The sequence below is a fragment of the Carassius gibelio genome, chromosome B3 (assembly GCF_023724105.1).
Source record: "Carassius gibelio isolate Cgi1373 ecotype wild population from Czech Republic chromosome B3, carGib1.2-hapl.c, whole genome shotgun sequence".
Taxonomy (NCBI): Eukaryota; Metazoa; Chordata; class Actinopteri; order Cypriniformes; family Cyprinidae; genus Carassius; species Carassius gibelio.
Genome location: NC_068398.1, coordinates 10,313,512 through 10,329,875, shown reverse-complemented (window position 1 = coordinate 10,329,875; position 16,364 = coordinate 10,313,512).

Genomic DNA, 16,364 nt, shown 5'->3' with positions numbered 1-16,364 from the left:
TCTATGGAACACAAAAACTTTTAAGCTCAATATCTCAAAACTACTCAGAATGCAGATAGAACCTTATAATTCCAAGGGGATATCATATTATATAAATATCCAGTTTGTTTCCTAACCCAAAACGTGTACCATCTAATGTGTTTAACAAAGGCAGAGCATACTGGTAACATATTGGCGATGTCAAGAAAACTCTGGGGGCCCATAATGGTTTCACAGCTCCATTTCAAACATAGTTAACCTTAGAGGTTATTTATCACCCAGTGGGTCATGAGGGTTGCACAGTATTTACAACAGGACATGGAGACTTTCATCTGGGAATCAGTGGGATGGGTTTGAGGGGTTAACAATGAAAAGGACACTGGATATGTTTGAAATAGCATACTACTATTACTACTTCTGCAGTTTGTACTGTGCACAGTATGCAACTTTTCTGTGTGCCATATGATCTACTACATCTGTAAATTAGGCAGTATATTTGCTTAGTTATTATAATGCTGTCATAAAGTCCCCCTAGGAAGTTGTAATTTATGAGCTGGGAAGTTGTAACCTTGATGCCAGGAGCTTTCGGATCTCTTTGGTTGGAGCTAGATGGCCATGTACCTTTTCTACATGAGATTTAACAAGCTTGTCTTGTTCTACAGATTATGCGTAAAGAATGTTTGAACCACATAGTCTATCGTAATCGTTCAGTATTATGGTATTTAGTAAATGCAACTCTTATTCTAAATGGGGGGAACATCTCTATGGTATCCCATATTCAAGTTTGAAAAACAGATTTTAATATATATATATATATATATATATATATATATATATATATATATATATATATATATATATAATTTTTTTTTTTTTTTTTTGCTGCAGTCAGTTTTTCCTTATTGGTTAGGCATTTAGATGTGTTAACATCTTAAAGCCACATGCACGGTCCATCATGTGCTTAGCAAACATCTTGACATGGAGTTGAAGTAGAACGGGACCTCTGAAGTACCCAGTGTGTTCTTTCTTCTCTTGTGATCCCTCGTCTTTGATCCACACAGGCCCACATCAGCTGAAGGAAACCTGAAAAGAGCATCTCCGGTCAGCCGGGAACCCTCCCCTCGCCGCCCCTCTTTCAATGTATCGCCTTTTCATCCCAGGCGTCCGTCTCCTGGAACAAAAGCAGTCCATTTAGATCTTAGTAAATGATATAGAAAATGGGGAAACGGCGTATATTCAGGCTGGATTTCATCATGCCCATAAATCTCAGACAAATCAAAGCCCGGCCCCTCCCAAGCTCTTTGTCTTGCTAATACACATTAGGGTGCGGCTGGCTGGTCGCATTGACCGACGGTCGAGCGGCTACAGATGCACCTCTCAGACGCCTTTGAACTCTGACCCACCACTTAAACCACCAATGGAGTGAGTGCAGGAATCTCTGAGCACCCAGGAATCTCTCTGCTCCACTTCCAGCCTCCAGGGAACTGAGACATGGCTATCTGAAAGCCGATGGAGAGGAAGATAAGGGACAATAAAACGTCTTGGAGTTCGTCTCCGCTTAAGACCCTACACGTTGGCACCAACAGAGGGATAATAACCCTTCTGCCGGCAAGGATCGGAATGCATTTCATGGAGAGCGTGGAGAAGAGGCTTTTTTCAGAGGCGCTAAATAACCCATCTTGCAGAACCTCACTTTCTTTTCTTCTGGATGACCTCTTCGCCTTCCAATTCAGTTCTTGAGTTAGGCAGAGCTGAAAGGGGACAAAGCATTCCTCCGCAGTCAGCTAAATTGAGAGATCTGGGGAATGTTTCTTGCAGCTGTATTCTTTAGCTTTATGACTTTGAAAAGCTCAGAGGAGCTTTCTGTTCTAAAGACAACACTACAGGCTCGTCCTTGCAAGTACTGGAAACAAACGGCCTACTTAACTGGTGTTTTCGAGCCTCAAAGAAATGCTTAGTTCTAATTCGGATTAAACCTAAAACAATGACATTGCTAGCTCTGCATAAGAGGGGGGACTTTTTGCAAGCTACATCAATTATTTGAGCTCAAAACCACAAAGCTATTTTTATACATAGTGAGTCTGCCATCAACACATTACATGACTAAGTTGGTGTGGAAATGAAAAGTTGATTTTCTCTACACCTGCATTCACACCTCACATATTCTCAATGTGTCTCAGGTGCTCAGCTTCTGCTGACAAGAGAATAAACAACACACATCTTTGAATGTGTTTAGAACAAAAGCTACACAAGAGCTTAATATTGTTACATTTAATAAATAAAAAAAAAAATCTGAAAATTATATTTTAGTTGTTATTATTATGGATTATCATAAAAAAATTAAATCATAAAACTCATGGAAATCATAATTATATGTGACCCTGGAGCACAAAAGCAGTCATAAGTAGCATGAGTATATTTGTAGCAATAGCCAACAATACATTGTATGGGTCAAAATTATAGATTTTTCTTTTATGCCTAAAATAATTTGAATATTAAGTAAAGCTCATGTTCCATTAAGATATGTTGTAAATTTTACTGTAAATATATCAAAGCGTAATTTTTTATGAGTAATATGGATTGCTAAGAACCTCATTTGGACAACTTTAAAGACATTTTTTGCTTCCTAAGGTTCCAGATTATCAAATAGTTGTATCTCATCGAAATATTGAAAAAATTGACCCTTGTGACTGGTTTTGTTATTCAGGGTCACATATATTAATGACTTTTACTTGATAAACACACACACACACACACACACATACACACTGGATGCCTTTTAATTCCCTACTTTATAATATCTGTATGACATACTACTTCCAGCCAGATACTGATTCGTAGACACTTAATTATTCCATGGCAGTGAAGCACTGATTCTGTAGGTCACATGAAATGACAAGAATAAAAAATTCAGTACAAAAAAAAGACATTTTATACCTCACACATACAAAGTAATTGCTTATTCAAAAGAAGTATCTCAAACATTATGCCATTTTGGATGCAGCCACAGCATAACACTTTCTTAATGATAAGGTGGTTTGGTTATGTGTACGATTATACAAACCAATTTTTTTTTTCTTGCATGACTGCAGCATCACCCCGAGCAGCTGTTAGCTGAGTTGTCTTTAATCCTCTGGTTGTGGGCGTCTATTCTCTGCCCTAAGATTGTAATTATGGATCTCTATGTCTCTATAATTTTCTTTCCACATGCTCTAACTGAAACTGGCAGCCTGGACTTCAACTTCATGCTTTAATTAGGTTTATCTCATCATAAATGCATTATGAACTAATTTAGAATACCACAAAAATGTACCAACAGGCATGGGGAACATTTTTGTTTGTATTTTATTATTTGCAGGATACAGTGAAATTGCAAGAAGTGCATTAACAAATATTAACTTACTGTCATTAGAGTTGGAATTTGAGCTCATTTGAATAATAAAACATTAAAGGGATAGTTCACCCAAAAATGACAATTCTGTCATCATTTACTAACCTTCATATCGTTCCAAACCTGTATGAGTTGCTTTCTTATACTGAACATAAAAGAAGATATTTTGAAGATTGCTGGTATTCAATCAGTTGTTGGGTTTCCATTGACTTCCATAGTATTTCTTTTCCTACTATGGAAGTCAATGGGAACCAACAGCTATTAACGTTAAATAATTTAAAATTAATCAAAGAAAGTTAATTTTAACATGTTTTAAGACATGATTTAAAAGTAGTCAGACAGTCACTTTCTAGATTGTGGAAGACAATTAATGAGGACAACACCCAGACTTCTAACCTGAGCAGATGGGGAGATTATAAATTTATCAACAGAAAGTGAAAAACGATTGGATTTTGACAAAATAGATTTAGTACTAAAAAGGAGAATAAATAAAAGAGGGCCCAGAACAGAGCCTTAAGGAACACCAGATGTAACAGGTGAAACATACAATCTGAAATTTTTAAGTTGAACAAATTGAGTGTGTCCAGAGAGATATGATCTGAACCAACTAAGAGGGACACCAGTAATACCTATAGAGAGCAGTCTATCTGAGAGAACTTGATGAGAAATTGCATCAAAGGAAGCAGTTAAATTGAGTAGAATGAGTATAGTTAAAAGTCCAGAATCGGCTGACATCAGCAGATCATTAACAACTTTTACCATGGCAATTTCTCTACTATGCAAAGTCCAGAAACCGGATTGGAATTTTTCATACATTTTTTAAAAGATGGGAATGAACCTGAGATGCAACAACTTTTACAAAATGTTTGAGAGAAAGTGCATATTGGAAATTGGACGAAAAAATATACAAATTGTACTCAATTAAACAAAATTCCACCAATGCCCTATAGTGCAAAAAATAAAAATTGCTGTAAACTTCACCCGCAGTCTCCTCTTCTTCCACTGTGCTCCTTCTTCTTCTTCTTCTTTTTCTTCATCATCATCATCATCATCATCTTCTTCTTCTTCTTCTTCTTCTTCTGCTGGTGTTTTATGGCAGTTTGGCAAGCCAACGTAAAAAGTGCATTACCGCCACCTACTGATCTGGAGGAGTGCACATGGATTTGAAAGAAAAGGGGGAAAAAGAAAAACAAAATGAATAAAAAAATGAATACTTTTAGTAAAATGTTATCAGTTCCCAGCCATCGTAATTCTTGAATTAACTGAAGTATCTCTCTTTCATAAGCATCACATTCAAAATGTATATTCTGCCCTGTTCTGGGTCTCCACATTTGCCATAATTGCCCACGCTGCAGGCATGCAGACCAACTAGTTGTTTGAATATGTAACTGCAGGACACTCCAATGCTGAAGTATCACACAAATCAGCTGCAGGATTTGTCCGATGCAGAAACATAAATTCAGCCTCCACTCATCTTTAGTGGCATATAATAAGAAAATCCCTGGGTGTAGCCAAATTCCAATTGCAAATATTTTACTGAATGTGCAGTCTAATAAACGCAATTGACAGATCATCCAATAGAGTTAAATATTGTGTGTCTGTTGATATGTGAAATTCTAGGACATTTTTTTTTTTTATAAAGAAGAACTTTGTTAATCAGGCCAATAGTAACTGCATCTCTTCCTTTATATTATGCAAATGTGTCATTAAAATGTATGCAAATTTATACAAACCGATCCGAGTATTTCAAAAATCGCGTATCGCTACTGCTAGGTGTAAAAGGCTTTAACAGTACACCTTTTCTCAACCTTTTTCTCATACCTTTTCTCATGTAAACTAAAGTTTATTGCATGGGGTTGGGGCTTTTTTAAAATGTCCAACCTTCAGTATGAGCAATGGTAACTGGTGCGATTGGGGCCATCTTTACAAGACTGCAATGCCTCAGTTTTATTCCTTTGCAGTGGATGGCTATATGGGTCGTTATGACCTCGCTGAGTTAGTTTAACCCTTTTGACCTCCTTACCTACAGCCCTGAGTGTGTTAGTGTCAAAGTGCTCCAGGTTTGTGTTCAAGAGAGGTTGCTTAAATGGGCTTGTTTGCTTGGCCCCTCTGGACCCTCGTCCTCAATGACTAATGATGAGGAGCCCAGTGGACCTCGTCCAGGAAGTAGATAAATGAGAGCACGCATTACTCCTTGAGTAAACATTTTAGTCCAAATGACTGATGGAGTCTTTGTTGAGAATGGCACAGACAGATTAATCTCCTGACCAAAGATCCACTGCCAGCCCCAATCAATTGTATATTCACCTTTACCAGGATTAGGATCCACTGGTATTTAGTATCACCTCGGCTTAATGGCAGACTCAAAGTAACAACCATCTAGTCAGTTTGACTAATCTGTTATTTTAATTGTATTATTGTTATGCTAATGTATGTATATTATCTGTCTATATATTAACCGTCTAAAGTCTGTCACATAAAGAGTTTTCTGAAAAATCTAAAAACACCATTTTGTATGATATAGAAGAATATGGAGCTCATACTTAAGGAGGGGAAAAAACACCTCAGTTTTATTCAGAGGACCAAACTGAGCAAAAATATGAAATGCGGTGCAGTTGCTGATATTTATATTCCCAAAACGTAAGAAGAAACGGCTAGCTTTTAATGTAAATCAATGAGATATTTCTAAGATACGGAGCCCTGAAAATGGCATGCAGGAAACAAAATAGTAGGCTAAATCATGTGCAAGATTTACTATTTTGTTCCCTTGATTTATAAATTGTGTGCACGATTTACTAATTTGTTCTTTGATTTGATAAATTGTCCACACGATTTATAAATCGAGAGAATGATTTAGTGATTTGTGTGCACGATAAGGCAAATCGAGGGAATGAAATAGTAATTGTCTGAATGTTTTAGTACCTTGAGGGAATGAATGAGTAAATCATGCACAAAATGTATTTATTTTTTATTGCATGTCATGTTGCAGGCTCTGTAATAAGACTATATGCATAAAAATATAAGTAATTACTCTATATTTACAAATGTCTTAATAATATGATATTTAAATGCTTAGTTTTATGATCAAAACCTTAGTCTTAATTGTGCATACAGTATAATGCAGTGCAATAATAAATGAGAGATGGACAGATTAAGCGTCCTTGAAAACCTGATGTATCACTTTTAACCTGATTTTTCAGAAGAAAAAAAAAATACTTGTAAAAAATCAAAAAAGTATGAACTATCGAAGTCAGAACACATGTAATAAAACTATGATACCATAGGCTTAATCAATTATATGACAATTCAAATCAGACAGAAGGGTGTCTTTTTTTATCTATTTTTTTTTTTTTTTTTTTTTGCTTTTGCGTCACTTGCATTCGGCTAACATCTTACCTGAGTTCTTTCTGTCTCCTGACCATATATCACCTTAGATGAGCTTGTTTGTTATTTACAGAAAAAGGTGAGTGCACGACCAGTATCTGCTTAGATCTGCACATGCCTTCCAAAGATACTCTGATCTTTCCAGCTTGCAGGCCAAATGTGTCGCTGTCAGTTTCTAATTGTTCAAAGAGCAGAGCAGAGGAGTGATTTTTTCTTTTCTGAATGCTTAGTGAGGTACACATTTGGTGGAAATATGTCATAGTGGATGCACTTCAGTTTTAAATTCAAATACATAGTTCAACAAAACAACTGCGACTACACACTTATTGTCCCCACGGAATGTAAAAAGAGACATAGACAAATGTAAACAGCTAAGTACATCAGAAACGTATAGTCCTCTCATGTATTACACAGGTCCATTTAGAATCTCTCAGCCTTTCAAAAGCTTTAAAAGCCCACAAATGCAAACTAATAAGTCACTAGAGAAACAGAGTGACAGGGTTTAGGGAGTATAACGTTCCTTGTATAGATGATAACATTGTTAAGTTCAGCCATTACCCTATCATTGTTTACATTCACTCACTCACTTCGAGGTTTGCAAAGTACCGTAAATGAAAGCAGCCTCAATCTGTCTGCTTCCCCACAGGACAAACCCCTGAGCTTAACTAAAGACGGACTCTTTATGATGCAAGTCTCAAGCTGTTAATGATGACACCATATTGAGTATTACACCAATGCACTAACAATGCTATTATAATTAGACAAAGGTACTACATTAGACCTCTGCTCCACCTTGTTGTTCCCCTGAAGTCTTGGCAAGAAAATGAAACCTGGGGGCTGGGATTCAATTACTTAAATGACACTTAATACTATTGGCAAGCGTGATTTCACCAAGTACAACATGTTCCTGGATCCTTGTTGAACAACATTCCAATCAACCAATCAGAATTCACATATAACTTTTCAGGAAATATCTGTTTTAGGCTTAAAATCAGGGTTAGGTGCTTCTACACTCTTGTTAATCAGCTATCATTTCCCACTGATTTTAGGAATAAATTATGGGTAGGGTTAGGTTTAGGGGTAGGGATTGGGTTAAATCTATAAAATGTTAAAAAGCATGCAATTCAGCACTGTCAGTTTTGCTGATGGCTGAAAACAAGGTCTATTGGAAAACTCACTTGAGAAAAACGCAACGGTGTGCCTTGGGTGGGAGGCTGTTTGATGGTTAATTTTTGCACAACAACCAAAACAGTCATAAAACAAGCAATCACAGCTGACTGAGAGAAACTGTTGAATACTGATATGAGAGAGCACATCTGTAATGTCTTCACTTTCTATACCAACGTCATTATCGTCTCAATCAGAGGCAGAAAGAGCTTTTGATTTGAAACCTCCAGTGTCTGTTAACAGCTCTTAATTATTCTTCTTATGTTGTTGATTGAGACTCTTTGGTGCTTATTGTGAGATGTTCAGAAGCCCTCAACATCAGTGTCACCATCGGTGCAAGTATGTACTAATGACACGTTTGACCCTTGACCTCATTTCGCTGTGGCTTCTAAATGGCCACTGTGTTTGCAGACATGAGAAGTATATGTTGATGTTGAAGTATTCCTAGACTTCATCTTATACGGATTAATCCAATGTCCATAAAAGTCTGCAAGATACAGTAACAAGTGTATATAAAGTAGGCCATGAGGCTTTATGCAATCTGAGTCTTGAGAGGGTAGAAAACGACTGATTGAATTCAAGCTCAACTGCTTAGCCTCCAATTTAGTAATTTTTCTCCTTAAGTTAACAGCAGAAAATGGTGAATGTCTGAAACCTTAACCAGTGATTTTTACTGGAATGAAATGAAAGCATTGATGGAACTGTGTGCATGTTATAAAATCACATGCATATTAAGGCAGTGCATTATTAGTAGATGTGGTTATAAAAAACATTTTTTTCTGCACATATCCTGTCTCAGTAATATCCTGTTCTGATGCTTTTACAACCACTAAAGATGAATGGTCTCTGTCTAGCATTGCTATGCTTTAGATTTTATTTTTTTTTCTAAAAGATGTATTTGTGGAGTAATCGAGATCTGCAATATCGGTCAGTATACAGTATTATAAGAAAATAAGGAAATAAAGAAATAAATCACTTTTAGTTACATTGTGATTGCTCGAGCTACAGGAAACTGTTGGTCTGTCTGATGATATTTACAGGTTTGACCTATTTAGGCAATCTTTCTGTGTTCACATACACACACACACACACACACACACACACACACACACACACACACACACACACACACACACACACACACACACACATGTTTGTTTTTGTGAAAAGTGGGGACATCCCATAGGCGTAATGGTTTTTATACTGTAGAAACTGTATATTCTATCGCCATTCACCAACCCTACCCCTAAACCTAACCCTCACAGGAAACCCTCTCAAAAAAACTAATTCTGTATGATTTATAAGCGTTTTGAAAAATGGGGACATGGGTTATGTCCTCATAAGTCACCCTCTCCTTGTAATACCAGTGTCATACCCATGTCATTATACAGAGTTGTGTCCTGATATGTCACAAAAACATGCCCACACACACACACACAAACACACTCTTTTCCAAGTTACAGCATGAACCAGAATGAGCTCTTAACAGTTTGTGTAGTATTAAAATACATTTATAGTTTCTTATTCTCATTTACATTTTCTCAAATGTATTTTGATTTTGGATGCACTATATCAAGGCTTGATTTGAGAAATTATGCATGAAAAAATACTAAGTTCTGTGTGACATGTTTGCATCCAGTAGTTTTCAAGGATCTAGGGTGTGTCTGCCAACAAGTACCATTTTTACCAACATAGTTCAACTATTCAGTGTTTCCAGAAATCAAACATTTGCAAACAGTGATTGGAACTACAGCTCTCGACCAGTGGTTAGAAACAGTTTCTTTTTAGTATGACGTGTACATAAACATATCATGCAGTTGAGCGAAACAAGAAAGTTATATGAAGTATATTTAATTCCATTTTTATAAAAAAAAAATCATTCTACGTCTTTACTTTGTCAGGAGAATAGGCAACTTTTGGGAACCTCAAAGTATGACTTAAGAGGGGACCAAACATTTACATCAGTTTGATCCAAAACTGTTTAATAAGTAGAAGATATTACTTCAGCACATGCGTGGTTTTATTAATGACTAATAAAAAATGCCGTACAAACAACGTTTGAGTCTCTCTCTGATTTTGGAAGATGTTAACTGGTTAACTTCTCCAATGATGCATACCATGACGTAATGGTAGTTAATCACTGAGTTACATCGTTGTATGGAAAATGCCCCATTGATAGCTAAGCTAGCCAGTGTAAGCTACGGTTGCATTGCTTGTGTAGTTCATGCTTCTGTAGCAATGTTTTTGTGTATGAGTTTTGAGAATAAACACATGCACCAAACTCAATAATCACAATCTTTTATTAAACTTTACAGCAAAATGGTACAAACATATCGAATGTGTTATGATAACATGCAGCTTTGTTTGGTTTAATTTCTCAGACTGTGTGCCTTAATTTGTAACCCTTCCAAAGCAAGCAGTTTCAATACACTTGCGGTAATAAACTGAGATTAGTGGCGCGGACGGATAATTGCAAAGATTAGCATCAGTGCTGGCTCTGAAATCATCATCAAAAGCACATTAGACTGTCTGCTGAGTTCAAGAGAGTCGTGAGACCATCGCTCAAGGGCAGATCTCCATTATTACACATTCAGACCCGACTGTGCCCTGTCTCCCATGGGCATAAACATTGCCTTATATCTGAATGCCCTTACTCCTAAAAACATTCACAGTGCATTACAAAAAAAATCTGACAACCATATTTCTGTCATGACAACTTTCAGAGAGTTTAGCATGGTAATGTACTTGACAAATTTAATGTGTTTTGTCTTGGCGGAATAGATACCAAGTACCGAGACCGAGACCGAGAATACATCCACAACATGCTTCTGTTAGCATGAAAGAAATACTGCTGCTGCATATACAATATAACATATAGAAATAACCAATTATATAACCCCATAGCAGATCTAGACATGTGGAGCTGGGGAAGGTGGAGGGTTTTTGAAGCACGCTGCAACTGCAACAAGCAACAAGCAACAGCAAGCACTATCCCAGAATTTGAATGTAGAGCAGCAAGCTTATTGGCAGCTGATGTAAAATGAAAGCAATCAGCTATACCATGTGAATGATGATATGATTGAGTTAGAACACTTTGTGACGAGGGGGCGGGGCCCAGAGCCATGGGAATGGAGTGTAAACATTAACTCCACCTGCCTTGCACTGTTCCCATTGCTCTAGGCCCCGCCCCTCTCATCACACACATCAACCTGCGCCATCTAAAGTTTCATGACAGAACTATGTATAGAAAACTTTACTTTTGACCAAACAGTATAGATGCACATTCGAAGTAGAACAATTTTTCATAAGTATCAATCATCTCCCCTTCCTATTAAACTTTTCCTTTTTTTCTGCACACAAACAGCCATATATAAACAAACATGCTAGACCATTACTTCACTGCACTGATTGGGAATCACAGGGTGCCTTCACACTGATGCAGGCCTGAGTTTTTTTGATGTCAGAGTTCACTTTATGTTGTTTTTTGAATGTGGGTGTTCACCACTGAAACTGTCCCTGCTTCTTCTTCAACATCCCCCACAGCATTAAGTTTTGATGAAAGAAAATCTTACTAGACGTTCTCTGGAACTGTTAAGTCTGGAAACATTCATGGTCGTTCAACTTTCAAGCTGTCAACTTGCGGCCTGAGAAGATGCCTTAGAACTCATATGGCATATATAGCCTGATCTCAAACCTTCACTTTGTATTTATGGTCAGTGAAGGGCCTATTAAAACTGGGTGATCTGAGTGTTGAATCAAATATGAAGAGCTATACCCACATTCCAAGAGTTTTGGATACCATAAATTGCAATGGAATGAGAAGCTGATGGCTATTAAGGGATGTTTCTATAAGCCCGTCCATTGTAAATAGTCTTCCATTGCAAAATATCTTCCCAAGCTTACAATCTATCACATCATTGTCACTGTATTTAACAGTCCATTCACTGGATAGGAGGGGAGTGAGACTCTTTGTATTTTGGGTGGAAAAGAAGCATCTTATCAGATCAAAAGAATGGTCCAACTTTGCTAGTTATCAAGGACAGGTTAGTGTTGTCTGACATCAACATTGCAATTCTTTGCATGTCATGATTTGATTTCGAAATGGTTTCAGATTTAGTTCATCAGTGTATTTTAGGACACTGGTTAAGCAATGTGATTTAGACTGTCTGCAGTCATTGCTTAATGTTTAGAGATTTGGGCTTGTAACCCAAAGGTGGGTTCGAATCTAAGTAATGGCAGGGATTGTTGGTGGGGGGAATGAATATCCAGTGCTCTCTCCACCCTCAATACCAAGACTGAGTTGAGACCCTTGAGCAAGGCACCGAACCCCCAACTGCTCCCCTGGTGCTGCAGTATTGGCTGCCCACTGCTCCGAGTGTGTGTTCATGGTGTGTGTGTGCTGTGTGTGCACTTGGATGAGTTAAATGCAGAGCACGAATTCCAATTATGGGACAGCATACTTGGCCACATGTCACGTCCTTTCCTTTCCTTAGCACAAGTGCCGGGGTGGAAACCATTTTCCTGATTGTATAAATGAATATCTTTTACTCCTCATCCTTTGCTTGCAGATTCCATAAAGCTGGCATTGCTTTGATCTTGTTATTATTATTATAATTATTTTTTTATGTACTATTTTGCAGCAGCCTTTCTTTGGACAGCCTTTTTTCTTTTAAAACATAGGTAAGGGTTATGTATTTTTGGACCAGAAATTTTGGTAGGGTTTTAGAGTCAGATGTGCCAAAGGCAACAACCCTTGAAACTCATGCTCTTGCTGTTCTTTGTCATCACCTTTTCATATTATCTCAATAGAGAGAAACAAGAGAATACATTTTAGTATGAAAGTTTCTGATGAATCATTGTTCTTTAAACACAATTTAGTGCATTGGCACAGTTAGTATATGAGACCTAAAGATTCCAACTTGTCTCATTGTTGATCATTATCTTCACCTTATTCCTGAGAATAATATTCTTCTCAAAAAGCTTTTTTGTACACTGTGTACACTGCACTGTCTAGAACTCACTATTGATATTCAAAACTCATTATTGCTTTGTATAATCACTTAAAAAATTAGAATTGGATGGTTCACCACATGATTAGTTTTGCCTGTACAAAAATGTAACAATTTTTCAGCACCAACTCACATGGGTTTATATTTGGATCTACATTTCCAGTTTTCTTTATTATTAGGATGTGTTAAACATATGGATAAGAGTTTGCTCACAATAAACCATTATGAATGTAAACATGAAATTCTGAGTCCAACTTGGTACTCGCATAAGGACATTTTTCACAGAAATTCAGATCCAGTAGAGATTCTGCCAAATGTAAATGACTGTTACTTGTGGCCAAATTAGTTATATTTTATTTATATAACTGCAAATTACAGCAATCCATTTACGTTAAAGCAACATTTTCCTGAGTTTGACTAAATATGTAATTTACTTAACATCCGTAAGAGCATATTCCTCTAGATTTATTTATAAGGGTTTCTGGAAGACACCTACAGTGAACTGCTGATGGAACTCAAAAGCTGTTGGGCAAGAAATATCTGTGAAGAATAAAATTCAACATAAACAGTTAGTGAAATATTGTAATTATATACTGTAACAATTCCCAGGATTTGTGACAAATTAAATATACTGTACTGTTTGCCATCAAACCACACTGGAGTTTTCACTTAGAAAGTTCCTACTTTAAAACAGCAGGACCTCAGACAACATTGCTGAATGCTTGAACACAGAGAGGGTTTACTTTGGCTGATGACAGTAACTTCGAGCTGTAGAGAGTGGCGATGGAATGGATGGCCAAATTTCTACGTTTCACCAGAAGATTTCATATTTCCATCAAGTGATTCATCAACTGTCACCATCACTTAAATCTTAAAGAGTCTTAAAGCCATGCACACACACACACACACACACACAAACACACACACACACAGACATAGTAGAGGGCTTACGTAAGATGGGAATGGGAAATAAGAAGAAGAAGGGAAAGAAGAGAGTCAACTAATTTTTTCTTGAATTTGAGTTTGTATAATACCAAGTTTTTCATCATGCTAACGAACAAGTAATTTCATTTAATTTCATGTGAATCCAAACCAAGAGACAATTTGTTTGAAATTGTTTGGACAACATTTTAAACGAAAGGTCATGTACTCTATCAAGTATTTTGCTACGGGAGCTTTAATCAGACTCGATTAACACTTCGCAGTCTTAACACTTTTATTCTCACCAGCTTTAAGATCAGGAATGGTTGCAAAAGCAGTGTAACGTCACGGTCAATATGAAACTTAATGGCCAAATACAAAGCTCATTAAAATCACTGCACTATTCATGGCATTGCTTCTTTTAGGAATTAAACCCACAACACTGACATTGCTAGTGACTAACTTTTTTCCTACAGCAATACAAGAAACAGCCTTGCTGAACTAAGAATGACACAATACATTTTTGTATATACATATAAAAACAACATTTAGTCATTAAAATAAGAGGGAGTCATCAGAAGAATAGATTTGTCATGTGAAACCCATCACTTCCTAACAGCAAAGCACTTCTTGTACCTCAAGCACACATGCTGTGGGCACTCCATTGTCATGGACAAAGCAAACTGGACCGTTTCACTCAATTCAAACTTGTCTTTTCTGCATACACAGCGTGGGATGACTTTTAACAGAGAAATTGAGGTCTGAATTATTTAGCGGATCATAAATGGAAAATGCTCCAGCTGATAAACAGACAGTGCTGAAGCCCCAGACGGAGGATGACCTGAGGAACTTCCACTTCCCCGACCTGACAACTGGTCCACTTGTTGCTTTATAAAGAATGATATGCACATGTAGCAATTTTTATTTTTTGTTCTCTAAAGCTTAAGGTATATGTTAGTTTTAACATGACTGCTTTGCATGTGTTAAAATAGCATACACATACAAACCAAAGTATAAGGTTCTTGCAGTTGTGTGCACTTTTTAATTGATGAGAACAAACTACCTACAAACTGTACAATGTTGGTATGTTATAGAATCAAAAGGTGACTTTTTATTTGTTGTTGACATATAGATGTGTTTACATAGGAGACTTCGGTACATAGGCAAGTTTGGAAATAATTTCAGGATCATTCCAGAGGCCTCGGATTTACCAGTATTTATATATATGTATATTATTATTATTATTATTGTTATTGATATTGTTATCCTGGTACCAGATGCTGGCAGAAAGTGTGAAATGTTTGTACGGATAGCTACATGGAAATAAGTGAGAACAGAACTCCATAATGTATTTGTCTCTCTCTACATCTCTCTTTCTCTCTCTCGCTAGACATGTATATTTATGCTACATGCAGAAGTGTATCATAAGATGTGATTTGCCATTGTGAACTAGCTAACTATTTTATGAAAATATGATAATTTGGGCTTTTAGTTTGTAGTACAGGATTTACTGAACTGAATAGTGTAAAGAAACTCTTGAACTTGACATTTGAAATGTACACAAAATCTGGTTGTCAAAAAAAAAAAACATTTCAAAGGTGGAGAAAGTTATTGTGTTGCAAATATGAACTAGCTGACTATATTACAAAAATATAAAGATGTTTAGTTTATATTATGAAATTTACTGAAAATGTTTTTAACTTGATATTTGAAACTACACAATCTTTAGAAAATATCTGATTTAGAAAAAAAAAATGTATGACTGAAAGCTTTGCATAAAGGCTTTTGAATTAACATTTCATAATTGCTGAGATATCCTTCTGAAAACGTTCACATCTGGCAGCTAGCCCTGCTTTCTACCATCTAAATGCACAGTAATAAAGGCTATTTTGAAGTGTGTTACTTTAAAAATAACAACAACAAAGAATACAAAACATATATATGAATATATATTTATAGTCATCATTATATCTTCTAAACTCTTAGATTGAGGATCAGTGTGGATAAAGCTTAATTTATGTTGACTTCAAAGAGACAGATTCAGCACGACAAGAAGAAATAAGAGGAGAGGACAATATAACCAACCTTATCTGTAAGAGCCAAGCCGGCTGACCCACTGCACCTCAGACATACGGTGAGCTTCTTTACATTTACAGCTTTCTTGATGCTTAAAGCCAGTTTACACTGGACTTGAGCTGTAGATGGTACTGGATAACCAGGGCAGACATCAGAGAGGTCATTGTTATCCCCCTGGGGGTCCCCATGCCCCATTACTGTGATTATGAGGATGACACCGAGTCAAGGTCACAGTACTATAGTGGAAATAGAGGATCTTTATATCTTTTTGTCCTCTTTTGCTGAGATCAGGCTTACTGTAGGGCCAATGCCAGCAGGGGATAAATATTACCATCTGCTACTAATGTGGGAATAGTGATTTCCCATCTTTACTAAATGAGGCTTGTTGTACTTCTGTTAGGAGCTCAGGAATCTTGCTCCATCCAAGTTGGCACAAT